This window comes from Podarcis raffonei, chromosome 4 (assembly GCF_027172205.1).
Source record: "Podarcis raffonei isolate rPodRaf1 chromosome 4, rPodRaf1.pri, whole genome shotgun sequence".
Taxonomy (NCBI): Eukaryota; Metazoa; Chordata; class Lepidosauria; order Squamata; family Lacertidae; genus Podarcis; species Podarcis raffonei.
The window spans coordinates 5988658-6008027 of NC_070605.1; the positions used below are offsets into that span (position 1 = coordinate 5988658).

The window sequence follows — 19370 nt, forward strand, 5'->3', positions numbered from 1 at the left end:
AACCCTGCCCATCTGGCTGGTTTTCCCCAGCCACTTCCCAAGCTTCCAACAAAAGATTAAAAATACATTAAAGCATCAGTCATTAAAAGCTTCCCTAAAGAGGGCTGCCTTCAGATGTCTTCTAAAAGTCAAATAGTTGTTTATTTCCTTGACATCTGATGGGAGGGTGTTCCACAGGGCGGGCGCCACTACCGAGAAGGCCCTCTGCCTGGTTCCCTGTAACCTCGCAATGAGGGAACTGCCAGAAGGCCCTTGGAGCTGGACCTCAGTGTCCGGGCTGAACGATGGGGGTGGAGATGCTCCTTCAGGTATACTGGACTGAGGCCATTTAGGGTCCCCACATCCCCTCAGAGGCCTAGGACCATGGGCGTAGCCAGGATTGATTTTTTTGGCGAGGCAGGACTTACAGAAATGAACTAAGAATATTCAGTCCAAGCAAAATAGAGACTGGGAGGCAATCCTTCCAGAAAACAGCAGAGACCTTTTGGTGTGTGTGCTGCCTTTGGCGACATCTGACCACCCTCCACTCCAGATGTCTTGGCCCACAATTCCCATCACCCCCCCCCCGCCAGCTTGGCCATGCTCCCATTTGTTTGGGAGTTGTAGTTTATCACACCATGTGGGCACCAGGTTGGGGAAGGCTGTGCAGTGGAATGGCCAAAAAGTGAGTAAACCGGGGAGCCAGGTCGACAGTTCCCGAAAGGATTTTGTGAACGTGTGGTTTTGGATTTCCTTGATGGGGAAATGGTGCTCAGGAAGAGGTGTAACGGCAGGTGCGAGTCTAGACTTTTTACATGGTTTATTTCTATGGATCATGGCATCAGTGCAGCTAATCTCCGACCCTGGTACAAGTTCTTATCTCATACATGACCTGCAGAGAACAACTAGCTTCTGGACCGCCTAACAGTTCCAGAAAAGATCAGCGTGCTAATCCTTGCCTTTGCCAGGAAGATCTAGTTATCAGACTCCTGTAGGCAGGAACCAGGCCTCAAATGGAAATGGAAGATTGCTTTTAAGGTCAATTTATGATTCAGGAACTGCAATGATAAGACGCCGTCTTCCCTAAATTAAGGCTGCGCCATCCTCACTTCAGACTTAATCTTACAGAAATGCAGTAGTAAGCCAGAAGGAACCAGCAGCAATTCAAAGCAAGCGCTCTCCTCTTTCTCCGTAGAAGTTCAAATTTAATTTAGTATGTGTAAACCTGAGAGGGGTTTGTTTTTTTTCCAATGGTTAGCTAGCTCACAGAAGAAGAGGTTTGAGGTGGTTGCTCCAGCTCAACTGCATGCACTCAGAAGCCACTCCCGAGTTCCTATACCAATAAATTAAGAACTTTCATCACTTTGTACCTAAACAAAGTTTTACTGCCTGTGCAACTTTTTCTAAATGCTGTGTGGAAAAGCACATGAATCTGACCTTTGGAGAGTTTGTAAGTGAACCATGTTTAACTTATCAAACATGGTCTTTTTCCATGCTAGGGGAAGACGGGGACTTTGGAAAGAAACTTTTAAAGGGGGGGGTCTTCAGCTGTTTTTGGACCAACTCGCATCATCCCTAGCTAGTAGGACTAGTGGCCAGGAATGATGGGAATTGTAATCCATAAACTGTTGGAGACCCAAGTTTGGGAACTCTGCTTTATTGTGTATAAGGTTTAAAGGCATACATGCATTTGACAGGAACATACAAAAGGTTCCATTGGCCTGATTGCCTTTGCCTTCTCTAGACTAGCTGTTTAGGCTAGAACTAGATATCATTTATAACCAAGTTAAACGTACTTCCTATAATAAATTGTTATTTTTTTGCACAACAAATATCTCTCTCTCTCTCTCTCTCTCTCTCTCTCTCTCTCTCTCTCTCTCTCGTGTCTGTGTATGTGTGTGTGCGTGCGCATGTGCATGTGTGTGTTTGTGTGTGTTTGCAACAGACAAAGTCTACTAACCATACAACGCTTACTCGCATACTAAAGAACTCCAACAGATAACTGGCCCAGTCATTCAACAGGGAAGATGTGTAAACAGACCGCAAGCAAATCAGGATGATTGCAGGATGAATGATCATTGTTTAACCACCCTGTAAGCAAATCAGAACATATGCTCGATAAAGGCTGGGCATAGTCTAAGTAATGCACAACGCTTTCTGCAGGCAAATAAGATGAGCGGGGAACAAACACATCCATGGAGGTGGCCTGAGATGAAATAATAAACCTTTTGACTCTAAAACTAACAACACGCATGTTTTCCATGTGTCCTTAGAAGGAAGTTCCACACAGTCCAATAGTTTTGTGCATAGGCTTGCAGTCCAACATTAGAGCATGTGGAGCTGAATGTTAGAGGATTCAAGACAGAGTTAAAAAATAAAAATATTTCTCCACGCAGCACGTGCTTAAACTATATGGAACTCTTGTCTTTAAATGACGTCTTTAAAAGAGGATTAGACAAATTCATTAGCCTTGATGGCTGTGGACTGCATCCAGGGTCAGAGGAAGCAATGTTACTGGAAGCCACAGGACGGCAGTGTGCGCCTCTGCTCAAATCCTGTCTGGCCACTGTAAGAAGAGGATGTTGGACTTAGTCTTAGAGCTATTGCATGTGAAACTGAACATACCAAGTTGTCCAGTTCTAGCTCAGCACTGCCTGTTCTGAACGGCAGCCGCATTCTCTGCAGATCACCTGCGAACAAAGTTCTTTCTCCCCATCACGTGAAACCTGGTCCTTTTCACCGAAGATGCCCAGGTTCACAACCTGGGTCCTCCGACATGCAGAGCAGGTGTTCCTGCCTTCAGCTGTGGCCCAAAAAACCTATTTAAACCAACAGAAACCGCATCTTAAGCGGAATTATTTCTAAATGTGCTGAGGATCAAACGTAGCTTGGCTGGAATTAAAAGCTAAAGAGGAGAGCTCTGGAAGTTGATGGATGGAATTTGGAAAGTGGAAATAATGACCAAGCTGGTAAAGTTAAGAAAGCTAATGAGAATTGGGGGGGGGGGAGAGAGAGAGACTCAAACATATAATAATTCAGAGATATGATGCCTCAGTTTTTAAAGGTGTCTTTGTACTCGATTCCTATTCCAGATTTCATCACCAAACAATTGGTTTCCAGCTATTTGAGCCAGTGAGTTATCGTATATCCAGAACAAATACAATTACTATTAGGAAGAGGAGTGGCAGCTTGGTCCTGTGTGGCTGCCATGCAACAAGCATGGCCCTAGTTCCTGAAATTTGTAGATGCCTGGCCCCTTCATGGGGAATTTTGTGGGTGCTCAGGCACCCAGGACGCTGGCACCTACGATTAAGCACATAAGAACCACCCTGTAGCTGGATCAGACCAATAGCCCATCTAGTCCAGGATCCTGTTCTCAGATTAGCCAAGCCAGGTACCCTAGCGGGAAATCTGCAAGATGGACCACAGCACAGCAGCGACACTCCCCTCTTGTGGTTTCCAGCAACTGCTATCCAGAAGCATTTTTGCCTCCATCTGAGGAGGCAGAGCAAAGCCATCCTGCCCAGTAGCCATTTATGGCCGTCTCCTCCATGAATTTTCCATTCCACCTTTAAAGCCATCCAAGTTGGTGTTGATCTCTGCCTCCTGTGGAAGTGAGTTCCGTAGGCTAACAATGCACTTTCTTTTATCCGTCCTGAACTTTCCAACATTCAGCTTCATTGGATGGCCCTGAATTCTAGTTTTATGAGAGAGGAGAATTCCTCTATTCCCTTTCTCCACACCACGGACAATGCCTATTTATCTACTTGCACTTCGTGCTTTCGAACTGCTAGGTTGGCTGGAGCTGGGACAGAGCAATGGGAGATCACCCCGTCATTGGGATTCGAACCCGTAGCTGTCAACTTTCAGATTTGAAAATAAGGGATCAGCAGCCTCACCTGTCCCGCGGACAGTCTACGGGATATCTAACAATCCAGGATAGCAGCGGGAAATGGCACTGGAATTTCCCGCAAAAAAAAGGGAAGGTTGACAGCTATGTTCGAACCGCCAACCTTCCGACTGGCAAGCTCTAGGCTCGGTGGTTTAGACCACAGCACCACCCGCATCCTTGACTAGCCAGGATACATGAGCTTATATCTGAAACTTGTACTTCAGAATGCAAATCTGTGATGATAGCATACTTGGAATGTAGTGTACAATTCTGGTTGACTTGCCTCAAAAAAGGATATTGTGCGGCTGGAAAGGAGGGTGGAACAATTACAGCACTTGGGGAGTTTTAGTTTAGGGGGAAAGGAAAGGCAATTAAGGAGGGACTCAGGGGGTAAATATCTGGCCTGAGGTCACCCAGTAGGGACTTGAACCTGGTTCACTCCAGGAGCTTCACTAATGAAAGAAGAGGGCGACTAAATCACGTGCAGAGTTCCTTTGCCTCACCATAGCGCAACAAGCTTTTCACGGGGTTGGTCTGGATGACCCCCTGGGACCCCTTTCAACTCTACAGTTCTATGATTCTATGAAGCAGTCCTCTGCGCAGTGGGGATTAACAGGCGGGGCACCACATCAGTTGGGCTCTAGTCCCGACATTTTCATTTTGTGAAGATTACGCACAAAAGGATCAGAACCAATCTTAACCGGTCACCTCGTGTTTAAATTATTGCTGCCCCTCTGAGCCTCGGGGATTGCAAATAAATAATTCTTTTTCAAAAGCGGGAAGCAAGGATGTGAAATGGACAGGGGAAATCATCCTCAGGTACTGGGGACAAGATGTCAGCCGTGTCCACTCCACACGTGGAATCCCTTTTAATCATGCAAATCAGCTCGTAGAGAAACACCCTTCCCCCCATCGCGCAGAAGGCTGGCGAGACCCGATCAATAAATGAAGTTGATGCAGCCAAACTCTTTGCAAAACAGCACACACAACCCCTCTGGAATAGTCCATCTCGCCTTGGGTTCAAATGGTGCATTTCCTCTCCATTTTGTTTGTTATTCATTGAATCGAGACAATACAAAACGAATCACCCTGAGCGCACAGGTAATCCAGCGCAATCAAGATTAAATGCTACAAATGAGCCCAGAGTCCCGGGTTTGTGTTCCTTTCCTACGCAGCAAACAAATTTGTCAAACTCTGCAGGGAGTCTCGCCGAGCGGGCCTGATAACTTGAGGCTGAGCTTCCATTTCATTTCAGAGTTATTGGTTGGCCGTTGAGCCTCTTGCAGATGCTAACTGCATTTGTCAGCCTGGCCACCTGGGCCAAGATCCACGCTTCCTTTAATTATTTGCTTTGAGCGGGGATGTTTGCCAAGTGATTGCTATCCTAAGCAAGGTTAATATGCTAAAATAAAATAATTATAATAAATTTTTATTTATACCCCACCCTTCCCGGTTCAAAAACTGGGCTCAGGTCAGCTAACAACAAATTTAAAACACTTTAAAACACTTAATTATAAAAGCAGCATAAAATACAATATAAAAACATGAATAACAATAAAAATAAAAAATCAGTTAGATAGTCACCAGGACTAGCTGGCTGAATTGGTCCTACTTGGGCCAGCGAGGAGGCCAGGGGAGAATTAGCTGTGGGATCTCAGAGCAGGTGATCTTCATAAAAGGGGAGGGGGAGGGAAGAGAAGGGAAATAAAAGATCAGGCTCAATTCAAATTAAAGGCCAGGCGGAATAGCTCTGTCTTACAGGCCCTGCGGAAGGAGGTTAAATCCTGCAGGGCCCTGGTCTCCTGGGACAGAGCATTCCACCAGGTCGGAGCCATCACTGAGAAGGCCCTGGCCCTGGCAGAGGATAGTATGACTTCCTTAGGGCCAGGGAGAGGCAGAGAGAGATCAGAACACAAGGAAAGTCTGCTGGATCAGGCCAATGGCCCATCTGGTCCAGCATCCTCTTCTCATGGTGGCCAGCCAGATGCCTCAATGGGAAACCCATTAGCAGGATCCAAGCACAAGAGCCCTCTCCCTTCCTGCGGTTTCCATCCACTGGCATTCAGAAGCACTGCTGCCTCTAACTATGGATGCAGAGAGCATAGCTGCTGTGGCTAGTAGCCATCAACAGCTCTCTCCTCTTCTGTGAATTTGCTGAATCATCTTTTCAAGTCATCCAAGCTAATGGCCATCACTGCCCCCTGTGGCAGTGAGTTCCATAGGTTAACTATGGACTGCATGAAGGAGGACTTTCTTTTATGTGCCCTAAATCTTCCAACAGCATGTGCCCAAACCTTAGATACATAGAAGACTGTACAACATATTTTTTTACATATGCAGGAGGGTAGAATGAACGACAGGTCCTGAAGCTGACAAAGGTCTGTATACTTAAAGCTATGGTTTCCCCAGTACAGTGGTAGCTCGGGTTACAGACACTTCAGGTTACAGACTCCGCTAACCCAGAAATAGTAACTCGGGTTAAGAACTTTGCTTCAGGATGAGAACAGAAATCACGCGGTGGCAGCAGGGGACCCCATTAGCTAAAGTGGTGCTTCAGGTTATGAACAGTTTCAGGTTAAGAACGGACCTCCGGAATGAATTAAGTTCTTAACCTGAGGTACCACTGTAGTGATGTATGGAAGTGGGAGCTGGATCATAAAGAAGGCTGATCGCCGAAGAATGGATGCTTTTGAATTACGGTGGTAGAGGAGACTCTTGAGAGTCCCATGGATTGCAAGAAGATCAAACGCATCCATTCTGAAGGAAATCAGCCCTGAGTGCTCACTGGAAGGACAGATCCTGAAGCTGAGGCTCCAAGACTTTGCCCACCTCATGAGAAGAGAAGACTCCCTGGAAAAGACCCTGATGTTGGGAAAGATGGAGGGCACAAGGAGAAGGGGACGACAGAGGACGAGATGGTGGGACAGTGTTCTCAAAGCTACCAGGATGAGTTTGACCACACTGCGGGAGGCAGTGGAAGACAGGAGTGCCTGGTGTGCTCTGGTCCAGGGGGTCATGAAGAGTTGGGCACAACTAAATGACTAAACAACAACAACATAATGAATGAGGAAGCTTTCCAAACCAGTTCCTTTGTCAAGGTAGTTAAGTACCGCAAATTAGCATCTCCAAAGAAGTTGCTCTGTTGCCACAGAAACACATGGGTAGGATCCTCTTTCCACCCACTTCACCAGGCTGGTAAAGGTAAAGGGACCCCTGACCATTAGGTCCAGTCGCAGGCAACTCTGGGGTTGTGGCGCTCATCTCGCTTTACTGGCCGAGGGAGCCGGCGTTTGTTCACAGACAGTTTCCGGGTCATGTGGCCAGCATGACTAAGCCGCATCTGGCGAACCAGAGCAGCGCACGGAAATGCTGTTTACCTTCCTGCCGGAGCGGTACCTATTTATCTACTTGCACTTTGATGTGTTTTCGAACTGCTAGGTTGGCAGGAGCAGGGACTGAGCAACAGGAGCTCACCCCATCGCGGGGATTCGAACTGCCGACCTTCTGATCGGCAAGTCCTAGGCTCTGTGGTTTAACTCACCAGGCTGGTAGTTAGAAGAAAAATAGCCAGAGGTGTTGAGTGTATGTGAGCCCAAAGCTGGATACTGGAGAGAGACAGAGATATAACTTGATCCATGCTGAGCATAAGCTAGACTTGGGGGCTCCCCTGGAAACCAAAGCAAGATCTGTAGCCCTGAGCCCCTCCACCCTGTGCTCAAGTTGTATATAAATAAAGCCACATATCCTAAAGACACCACAGTCTCTGCTGACTTTCATTCCAAGGAAACCAAACCCAGAAAAAGCACTTGGAACGCAAGTGGGAGACCCATAAGCATCTATTCAAGATACAATATAAATTCAATCAACAAAAGGCCTTGGGGGCAGATGTGTTCTCAGAGTTTTCCATGTCTACTCAAGCTCCAAAATGCTGGAAAATCACACCTCATAAATTAATAATAATAATGTTTTCATTTATACCCTGCCCATCTGGCTGGGTTGTGGTACTAAGAGCGGCACCTGCAATATTGATATAGGGCAGCCTTTCTCAACCTGCAGATCCCCAGATGTTCTTGGACTACAACTCCCATCACCCCTAGCTAGTAAGGCTGGAGCTCAGGGATGATGGGAGTTGTAGTCCAACAACATCTGGGGACCCACAGGTTCAGAACCACTGATACAGGGTGTGGTATTGGTTCTCATAGCTCATTGGTTTTCAACCAGTGTGCCATAGCACCCGGGGGTGACTTGGAGGAGGCAGGCATTCCATTCATTAACTTTCAGCCCATATATTCCTGCATTCTCTCTTTCTCTCTCTCTTTCTCTCTGAGGAACATCCACGTGGCTTCCTGGGTTCCTACGATGGTTTGCCATTTACTTCCAGTACTGTATAAAATTACACCAATATTCCCTCAAACCCCTTTTGCTTTCACCTCCCTCCCAAAATGTCTTATGCTACATCAACACCCTGTTCCAAAGACTTTTCCTTTCCAGTCTAATAATAGTAGTAGTAGTAGTAGTAGTAGTAATAATAATAATAATAATAATAATTTATGACGTATACCTCGCCCATCTGGCCGGGCCTCCCCAGCCACTCTGGGTGGTTCCCAACAGAATATTAAAACACGATAAAACATCAAACATTAAAAACTTCCCTAAACAGGACTGCCTTCAGATTTAGAAGACATCTGAAGGCAGTCCTGTTTAGGGAAGTTTTTAATGTTTGATGTTTTATCGTGTTTTAATATTCTGTTGGGAACCACCCAGAGTTGTTTATTTCCTTGACATCTGGTGGGATGGTGTTCCACAGGCCGGGCACCACTACCAAGAAGGCCCTCTGCCTGGTTCCTTGTAACTTGGCTTCTCACAGTGAGGGAACCGCCAGAAGGCCCTCAGCGCTGGACCTCAGTGTCCGGGCAGAACGATGGGGGTGGAGACGCTCCTTCAGGTATACTGAATAACAGAGGAATGAACACTTTGTGCATGCTCAAGAGTCCTCCTGTTCATATCTTCCAGCACTGAACTGTGGCACTTGAGGCCTAGGCACAGCACTCAGCCCAAGTTCACTCTGGCTCATCAAAAACACCGTCTCTCTTCCGCTTTGCCAATCTCTCACCTGTGAGACACACGCTCACACTCTTCCAGGGACGAGGTTGCGCGTGCAAAGCAGCTGCTGCACATCAACCGATTTGCATGCTTATCTGCCCACATGACGGCGTCCCAGGGATCCTGCATGCTTGTTATGGAAATGACTGCGTCGCGCAGAGGCTCCGGCGTGTGGATCATCCATGTGGTCCAAGAGGACAAGACCCGAGGCCAAAGTGCAAAAGCAGAGAAAGGGAGGTCTTGTTCTGCTGCTGGCTCTTCAGCAACTTCTCCCTCCCTGCAGTCAGGCCAGGCCTGATCTGCCAACAGGGACAAGTTCTGCACTCACACAGGGAGAACGAGAGGCACATATAGAAGATGGGAGGTTGCCCAGCTTGATAGCCGTGAAAAGAATCTAGAGGGTCTCAGTAGACCACAAACTTGACATGAGTCCCATTCTAGGTTGCATCAACAGAAGTCAAGTGCCCAGATCAAGGTTTAATAAATAATAATAATAATAAATAATAAATAAATAAATAATAATAATAATTTATTTATACCGCGCCCATCTGGCTGGGTTTCCCCAGCCACTCTGGGTGGCTTCCAACAAAAGATTAAAAATATATTAAAGCATCAGTCATTACAAACTTCCCTGAACAGGGCTGCCTTCAGATGTCTTCTAAAAGTCAGGTAGTTCTTTCTTTCCTTGACATCTGATGGGAGGGCGTTCTACAGGGTGGGCGCCACCACCGAGAAGGCCCTCTGCCTGGTTCCCTGTAACCTCACTTTTCGCAGGGAGGGAACTGCCAGAAGGCCCTCGGAGCTGGACCTCAGTGTCTGGGCAGAACGATGGGGGTGGAGACGCTCCTTCAGGTATACTGAGCCTTAAAGTTTAGGGCTTTAAAAGTCAGCACCAACACTTTGAATTGTGCTCGGAAACGTACTGGGAGCCAGTGAAGGTCTTTCAGGACTGGTGTTATGTGGTCTCGGCGGCCACTCCCTTGTTGACAGCTGGCTTCCGACCTGTTTCTGGGCACAGTGCAAAGTGCTGGTTATGACCTGTAAAGCCCAATACAGATTAGATCCAGTCTATCTGAAAGACCATTTTCTCCTGTATGAACCTGTCTGGACTCTTAGACCTCAAGGGAGAGGCCCTGATCTTGCCGCAGTGAAATATGTAGTGGTCTGACTTGCACAGCACCCCACACCAGAAGTGGTTCTTCCTCAAAGCAGTTGCTGACCAGGGTTCTGGACTTCACGACTTGTGAATGTCATTGAAAAGAGGGAGGAAGCGGAAGGGCATGGTTTTAAAACTGCAAAGTACATTCTAGCCAGAGCGGGATTTCTATTTGTCTGCAGACGCAGTAAATGTAGAAACACAATTGGAAATAAATGGCAATTTTAAGTAGTGTCATTTAAAAAAACAAAAACTGCATAGACAGACTATGGAACTCCCTTCCACAGGAAGCCGTGGTACATAACCAACCCGGGTGGCTTTAAAAGAGGGCCGTATAAATTCATGGAGGAGAAGGCTGCTACTGGGACGTCTCTGCTCTGCCTCCACAGCTGAAGGTAGGAATGCTTCTGAATACCAGTTGCTGGAACCACAGGAGGGGAGAGCTGCTCTTGTGTTCGAATCCTGCTTGCAGGCATGCAGAAAAGGGGCTTCTGGTTGGCCTCTTCTATCGCTCTTGCGCTGTTGACAGAAAGAGTTCCTGAAGCTCTGCTACCACATCCTCAACTTCCCTTTGTAGAAGTTAACGAGGAAGAAGATGGGGACAAGCGCCTGTAGCTCAATGGCAGAACAGATGCTTTGAACGCAGAAGGCCCCTGGTTCAAACTACAGCAGGACTGAGAAAAGCTCCAGTGTCTGAAAGCCTGGGAGAGCAGCGATGCCAGGCTTGTTGGTCCAAGGGTCTGACACAGCAGAAGGCAACCTGTGATGTCCTGATGCAAATAAAACCCTAACTTTTGCACAGGGGAACTAGCAGAAACTAGCAGTGCAGTTTACCCAGAAGGAAGATCCATCTTCTACCTGCCTGGTGCTCTGAGCTGTCCCAGAGCGCCCCCTTGTGACGGAATCTTGCCTTCCTCTGGCCAGAAGACTAACAAAGCAGCAAGCACAAAACTCAGGAAGGGCAAAAAAACCACCAGAAGAACAACTCCCTCCCTCAAAATCCTAGAATCATAGAGTTGGAAGGGACCCCCGAGGGTCATCCATACCAACCCATGACGGATGGCCACCCAGCCTCTGTTAAAAAGGTCCAAGGAGAGTCCACAACCTTCCGAGGGAGACCGTTACACCATCAAAGAGCTCTTGCCGTCAGAAAGTTCCTTCAATGTGTTTAGTTGGAATCTCCTTTCTTGCAACTCGAAGCCATGGGTTCGAGTTCTGACCTCCAGAGCGGGAGAAAACAAGCTTGCTCCATCTTCCATGCAGCAACCCTTGGGATATTTGAAGATGGCCATCTGGTCTGTTCTGCCATTGGAGGTTGAACCTTCTGGCAGCAACAGCTGTTGGACAGAGAAACGGTCTCCCCAGGGAGGTTGTGTGGGCTCTCCTTCACTGGAGATCCTTAAGTAGAGATTTGATGCAGATCCACCAGGGATCCTTGAGCTGTGGTTCCTGCATTTTGGGGGTTGGACTAGATGGCCCTCGGGGGTCCCCTTTCAACTCTCTGGATCTACAGTTTTTGTGATTCTAGGGAACACAGCTGCCCTCTAGTGGCTGTTGGGTGGAGGTGAGGCTCCTTCCTTCTTCCTTCCTCCCACCCTCGGCTCCTGTTCCTGTTAATGAGCTGCCTCTTTCAGTCATCTCTCTTTTTGCCAACAACCTGCCTCTCCCAGGAGTGTTTTCAAATTGGTTGTCTCTTGAACCCCGGCAGAAAAGGATTTGGCTGCGCACCAGAATCTGGGGTCCCGCAGAGCCCCCCTAAATCAGAACAAATTGCCCATCTTCTCTCTGGGCTTCGAGCTCCCTTGAAAACAACTTCTCATCCTTCAGGTGGCATTCATGTTCCCATTAATTTGGGTTGCTGTGTGCTTTTTTTTAAAACACACACACACAGCCTACAAAACCCATAACTACCGGCTGCGTGGCGTTGCTTTTCTACAATGCTTTGTGGCTCATTATCCTCTCTCGCGCGTTGACTTTCATCTCCACAAGTGGCAATTTCATAACTGAACTCCTTCTTCTCCCTTTTTTCCCCATTCTCTGGTGCAGATCGTTGCCGGGGAAAGCAGAGTGAGGTCAAACGTTCAGTCGGCTCTAATTAGCTTTCAAGGATGCTGGTTAGTCACTCTGTCGTCACAAATGGACACGGCTGGCTTAGGCAAGGGAGGCTCAGATGTAGCCTTTCACAAAATTCATTGTTGTTGTTCAGTCGTGTCCGACTCTTCGTGACCCCCTGAACCAGAGCACGCCAGGCACTCCTGTCTTCCACTGCCTCCCGCAGTTTGGTCAAACTCATGCTGGTAGCTTCGAGAACACTGTCCCACCATCTCGTCCTCCGTCGTCCCCTTCTCCTTGTGCCCTCCATCTTTCCCAACATCAGGGTCTTTTCCAGGGAGTCCTCTCTTCTCATGAGGTGGCCAAAGTCTTGGAGCCTCAGCTTCAGGATCTGTCCTTCCAGTGAGCACTCAGGGCTGATTTCCTTCAGAATGGATAGGTTTGATCTTCTTGCAGTCCATGGGACTCTCAAGAGTCTCCTCCAGCACCAGAATTCAAAAGCATCAATTCTTCGGTGATCAGCCTTCTTTATGGTCCAGCTCTCACTTCCATACATCACTACTGGGAAAACCAGAGCTTTAACTATACGGACCTTTGTCGGCAAGGTGATGTCTCTGTTTTTTAAGAATCATAGAGTTGGAAGAGACCACAAGGGCCATCAAGTCCAACCCCCTGTCAAGCAGATTAGATTAGAACTAGATTAGAACTAGAACCCAGTAAAGCTGAATAATGTTGTTGTTGTTGTTTAGGAACTCTGCTCCCTGTTGATTTTTGCACTCTCATCAAAGTCACACACCCCCTCCAGAGGTTTTGCTCTGCAGTTCCCAACCTGGTGCTCTGCAGTCATTTCAAACTAGAACTCCCATCAGCTCCCGGCTCAACAGAACAGCATTTAAGGATGTAAGGGTGCAAGAAGAGTGCTTCTGTGATGGAGACTTTTACCATATGTGGTGGACGTGTGCAAAGTAAAAACATTTTGGGAATTGATCTATAATGAATTTAAAAAGACGTTTAGCTATACGGTACATTTCCCCAAAAAATCCTGAAGCATTTTTGCTAGGTTTGATGGGAGGTTGGTTTGGATTGTGCCTATCCACACATGCCTCTACCACATGGGGGTCTATAGGAGAAACTGAACTAGTCAAAGCATTTTCTTTTTCCTAGCTGGCCCAGTTAAGTACCCCCCTCTGTACGACTGAAGAGGTTGCCATAGAGACAGCTGGGAGAGGATGCTCTCGGAGGGGGGCTGGCCTTCCTTCCCACCTGGCTAGAGACAGCATCTTCTTGCAAGTAGCAGAACAATCTCCAGAGTGAGTGCGCTTCTTCTTGGCCAGGGGGGCTGAAAGGTCGAAAGGCAGAGAGGCCGGACTTTCTATCTCTGCTGACACCAAAGCTATCCCCCGCCAAAAAACTATCTAACAGAGAAGCAAGATTTTCTGGGATGTTAATGCTGTAAGCCCTTCCATCCTATATATGTGCAAATAAAACCATACGCCCCGAAAGCACTAGACCTTCATTCCAAGGAAACCAAACTTGGGTAAGAACCAGACTCTCTCACCACTCAAATATTGGAGCGCGTAAAGGTAAAGGTAAAGAGACCCCTGACCATTAGGTCCAGTTGCGGACGACTCTGGGGTTGCGGCGCTCATCTCGCTTTATTGGCTGAGGGAGCTGGCGTACAGCTTCTGGGTCATGTGGCCAGCATGACTAAGCCGCTTCTGGCGAACCAGAGCAGCGCACGGAAACGCAGTTTACCTTCCCGCCGGAGCGGTACCTATTTATTTACTTGCACTTTGAGGTGCTTTTGAACTGCTAGGTTGGCAGGAGCAGGGACCGAGCAACGGGAGTTCACCCCGCCAACCTTCTGATCGGCAAGCCCTAGGCTCCGTGGTTTAACCCACAGCGCCACCCGCATCCCATTGGAGTGCAAACAACATTATTAATTGAGAGAGCATGCGCAGAACCTGTTAAGGCTCACAGCAAAACCAACATGTGCAAAAAGGGAGGGTGGGAAACCTGCCCCCCCAACCAGGTATTGTTGAACCATCACCAACAAAGCCATAAATTATTTGTTGCTAATTCCCCCCCCCCCGTTGATAATTTATTAGTGTGCTAGAATTGCAGAGTTGTGAGGGACTCCTAAGGGTCCTCTAGCCCAACCCCAGGCAATGCATGAATCTTTTGCCCAATGTGGGGCTCAAACCCACGACCTAGAGATTGAGAGTCTCATAGGCTTGTTTGTTTGTTTACCATCAAGCGGAGTACAAATCCAGTGAAGCAAATAAATGAAATGGCATAGATGGGCCCACCTTGACAACAGAGGCTGCTCCACTGGGCTCCCTTTTCTTTGAATCATAGAACTGTGGAGTTGGAAGGGGACTCCAAAGGTCATCCAATCCAACCCCCGTCCCAATAAACGCCAGCTCTCCCCATCCCATTGCACCCCAGTCTGACGCTTCAAGACTGGCCTGACCGTCTTTAACTGCCTGTGATGTTTCATTTGCCTTGCAGTTGTGGGGAGGGTGGGGGTGCTGGAAGATCAGGCAAGAAAGCCCTAGAGGGCCCCCCCCCGCTCTCCTTTCTGGATTTTCCCAGAGCTGGCAGGTGTGTGGAGCAGTGTTACTCACACTGCAAAGGAAAGCTATCCTTCCCAGTGTGGGAGTGTTCATTGTCAGCGGTGAGTCAATCCGTGCTGTGCTAAAATTAGAGTCCCAACCCCCACCCCACCCCCCGCTTGCAAAAAGAAAAATTAAAAAGGACGCAATGCTCTTTCGGGTCCAGAGATATAGTACAACCTGGATCCAGCTGTGCTGAAGGGGGTGCATGGGAGCGGGTGTAGCATAAGGAAGAAGAAGTGTCAGGGCTGTTGTCCAAAATCAGGGCTGGGTACCAGGGCAGCTCAAAAACTGAAAGGCAGGGAGATAGTTAGCCGGTGAGCCAGTCAAATATTTTGGGCTGCCTCACTGTTACTTTATGCCTTTGAAAACAGCTGGCAGGTGGAAAAACTTGAGCAGACAATTGTTGCCCAATTATCTTTCTTGTGAACAGAAGAAGGAAAGTCCTGGGCACATCTGAGTCCAGGATCCCATTCTCAGAGTGGCCAACCAGATGCCCTGCTAGGAATCTGAGCCCAAGAGCAGCGCTCTCCCCACCTCCGACTCCCATTGCCCAGGGATGCCAAGTGCTGGAGCCCACACTCTGATAGCGCCCATCGAGGTTGTTACTGCGCTCAGATATTGCAAAAAAAGAAAGGAGGGGGTCAATATTTCTGCAAATGTGGTTTCAGTGGGCAACAAATTTGCTTTACTATTGCATTTCTGTCCCTCCCTGCTTTCCTCACAACAATCTTGCAAGGTAGTTCAGGCTGATGGTTGGGGTTGGAAATCCTTCCATTTCAGCCTTTGGTAAAGTGGAGCCCCATTTCAACCCCCCTCTCCCTGAGCTGCCTGCAAGGATCTGTGCCTTCTGCAACCATTGCTAGCAAAGCCTCTGGAACTCGTCTGTTTCCGATTTATTTCCTTTTCTCCATCGCCCTTCTATCCCATCTCTTTTTCTCCAAGGAGCCCAAGGTAGCATACATGCTTCTTGTTTCATCCCCACGACAACCCTGTAAAGTGGCTTCACGGGATTCGAACTCAGGTCCTAGTTCAGCACTTTAGCCTCTACACTGGTGGGAGTCGCTGGAAAGAGAGAATTCCTTTTAATTTTCCAAAACCGGTGCTGGGGAAAGCCTCGAATCAGCCCAGCCTCTCCCAGCTGAGAGCTCCATCCCTTTCCCTCCCAAAAGCCTCGTCTTTCTGACTCATAAAGCTGTAAGCCAAGCATCCGAGCAGCAAATGCACCTTTCGGTAATGAGGGAACATGTGTCGAACATCCTTGCTCTGGCACGGAGAGCAGCGGCCTCTTGCCAGCAGCGCAGCGCCACTGCTCCTCTCTTCAAAAGGAAGGAATTCACCCTGCCTCCCAGACAGCTCGCCTGTCAAGTCGTTGGCACGCTAAGAGAGGAAGGAGAGTCGGCTGGATCTGAACCATCTTCCAGGGCTGGGTGGCGTCAGAGTCAAAAGTGGGCAGAGGGCATGGAAGGGAACTTGGCAGGCAGGGTGACACCCAGGCAAGAGTGTTCTTGTGCTCCAAGGCTGCTTCCCGTTGAGGCACCTGGTAGATGTTAGAATTCCTGCTCCATGATTGCAGTCATGGGATTGTTGTCTATCACATGATGGTGTATGTTTTAACTCCACAGTGTGAGAAGTGACGGAGACAGGAAGTTTGTGTTCCTGTGTTCCATGACGCGGGACTATTGTCCTTTGTTCTTTTTCTCTTTGCTGTCTGATGCTAGAGAGAGAGGGAGCCATGTTGCAGTGCTCCGTGTGTGTTTATATGTAAATAAAGTAGATTAGCCAAAATGCTGAGTTGCGGAGGTCTGTTACGCAAGCTGCGAAGACTCTGCGGATCCCTACGTGTGCCGATGTCTATTGGCATCGGTCGCTGTGGTGTTCGGGCTGAAGAAAGCTTTTGAAGCTCCCGAACAATCGACCAGGAGGGAGAGAACATGCCAGTTGGGCATGTGTCTCTGCCAGGGTCCTACTCGAGTGTAGGCTGAACTCCTGACACAACCCATCCCACCACCCAGGAAACACATGCGCTATGCTTTGCCAGGCCAAAAAAGGAAGCCACCTCCCTCCCATTTTCACGGCACCTTCAGGACCGCTGCGGCCCAGTTGCACCCTTCTGAATGTGCAGCCAGGACAGTGGCCCCTGCTTTCCCCCACCCCACATACGTGTAATGCCTCTGTCGGTGGCGAAGCATCTGCTTTTGATTTCTTGGGAGAAATGGCCCTAAGAATGTCAGAAGAGTCCTGCGGCAGGATCAGGCCAAGAGAGCATCTTGTCCTCCCTGCTGCCTCAACAGGAAACCAGCAAGCGGCCTTGGCGCACCAGATCCCTCTGGCCTGGGCATTGCCCCGCCTGCCAACTTCCCTTCCATGCTCTCTTCCCTGACAACCGATGCCAAAAGAAAACTCATTTTAAACTGACATTCCCCCACTCTTCATAATCTATTCTCCAGGTTTTGAGGCTTTCCCCTTCGAATCCTCTTTTTTTTTCCAGTGGCAAAGAAATAAATTGGAATTCTAATCTGGGCACATGAAAAAAAAATACTGATGCTGAGCAGAAGATTCGTGAAGGTCTTTCTGTATTTACTTGGTTTGGTAGCATCGCTTTGCCCTGTACAGTATGTTTTGCAGAATCCAGCCTCTTCCCTCCTTTCAAACGTCTCACCTTCTGCACACCTTCTGAGGGAGCTTTCGGGCTGCTGCTATTTTGGGGTGGGCAGTGATTGGCTGAGCTGCCCTGAGGACAGGGCAAGCAAAGGGAACCTCAGCTGCCATATTGGAACCTTGGTCCAGTAGACCTGAAGGAGCGTCCCGTCCCCCCCGGACACTGAGGTCCAGCTCCGAGGGCCTTCTGGAGGTTTCCTTGGTGCGAGAAGCCGAGTTACAGGGAACCAGGCAGAGGGCCTTCTCAGTGGTGGCTCCCTCCCTGTGGAACACCCTCCCACCAGACGTCAAAGAGAACAACCACCACCAGACTTTTAGAAGACATCTGAAGGCAGCCCTGTTTAGGGAAGTTTTTAATGACTGATGATTTAATGTATTTTTAATCTTTGTTGGAAGCCGCCCAGAGTGGCTGGGGAAACCCAGCCAGATGGGCGGGGTATAAATAAATTATTATTATTATTATTATTATTATTATTATTATTATTATTATACTGCATCAGGCCATTGGTGCCTCTAGCTTAGTATTGTTTGCACTGCAGCAGCAGCTCTCCAGGATTTGGAGCAGGAATTCTTCCTTTTATATATATATATATATATATATATATATATATATATATATATATATAATTTTTATTCATTTTCCAAAACAATAATACAAATTGCACAAATTTCCATACATTTGATTCCTTTTTGACTTCCTTCAGCTTCTCTGATAATCATCCGTATTTACATCTCAGTTACGCATTTCTCTGCTTATATTGCCATTTATCTTCCCTCCCACCTCTATTGCTTTTTAACAATATATCTCGACTTTTACAGTGCTTCTTGAAACCCCGCCAGCGTTGTTTGTGGAGCAGGAATTCTTCCTAGCCCTACCTGGAGTTGAACCCGGGACCTTTGGCCTGCAGAGGCAAGGTGAGGCAACTGCCTCGGGTGGCAGCACTCACCAGGCAGCAGGGCCCCTGTGCTGGGGGCAAGAGGGTTCTTGTGTTTGGGTTCTTCTTGCCCGTTTCCCAGAGGCCTCTGGGTGGCCATGGGGAGAGCAGGATGCTGGACCAGAGGAGCCATGGAACGTAAGAACTGTGGGATGTATCTTCACTGTAGCAGTCAAATACAACTGTCAGGGGCTCAGGAGCAGAAGCACAGGGGAGAGAGAAAATGGAGAGCGAAGGGGAAGAATCTGAGGGCAGCGTAGGGGAGTATGACAGTGACCCGAGAGATTCCATGAGCTTCTCCAGCGAATCAGAAGATTCCCAGAAGGGGGCGCCGATGGTCAGGACAAGGGGGGTCCCAGGGGGGACGCACCAGAAACAAGGGGCCAGCGGGGACTCCCAAGGGAGCAGCGGAGGATCAGGACCAGCTTCCCCACCAGAGCGTAGTGGGGGGGAAGAGTCCCATGTGTCAGGACCAGCGTCTCCTCCAGCGGGGAGAGAAGATGAGTCAGGGCTGACCACGCCTCCATCGGAGAGTGGGGGAACGGAGGGGAGGTCAGTTCCAGCTAGCCTCCCCGAAGGGGGAAGCAGTGACAGCAGCAGTGTAACGGTCAGGAGGAAAGTTGCAGGCTGGGCGCGCGCGCCAAGTTCAAATGTACAGGCGCGCGGGACAGCAGGAAACCCGGATTGGGAACCAGGTCCTAAAGCCCGCCGGAGGGAGGGGGAAGACTCAGGGGACTCAGCGTCAGAAGAGTCTAGGAAGGGCGAGACCCCGACGGACAGGCGGAACCAGAGGAGGAGAGAGCAAAGGAAGAGGTGGACCAAGGCTAGAGTCTTAAACTGGTGTCTGGGGGGAGGAGATTCAGACGGAGCTTCAGCGGTCTAGAGTTTGAGACGTAGGGCTGCATGCTGCGGCTGTGAAAGTGAAACTGAACTTCAATAAAGACTTTCGTACTTAACAACGAACTGGCGTTGGTCCT

The 19370-nt window shown here is 48.6% G+C and overlaps 1 protein-coding gene across 1 annotated transcript in view; it reads right to left on the bottom strand.

The window, feature by feature from the left end:
- PDE2A (phosphodiesterase 2A) overlaps positions 1 to 19370 on the bottom strand; it is a 384874-nt gene that overhangs the window by 284424 nt on the left and 81080 nt on the right. The window lies entirely within an intron of this gene.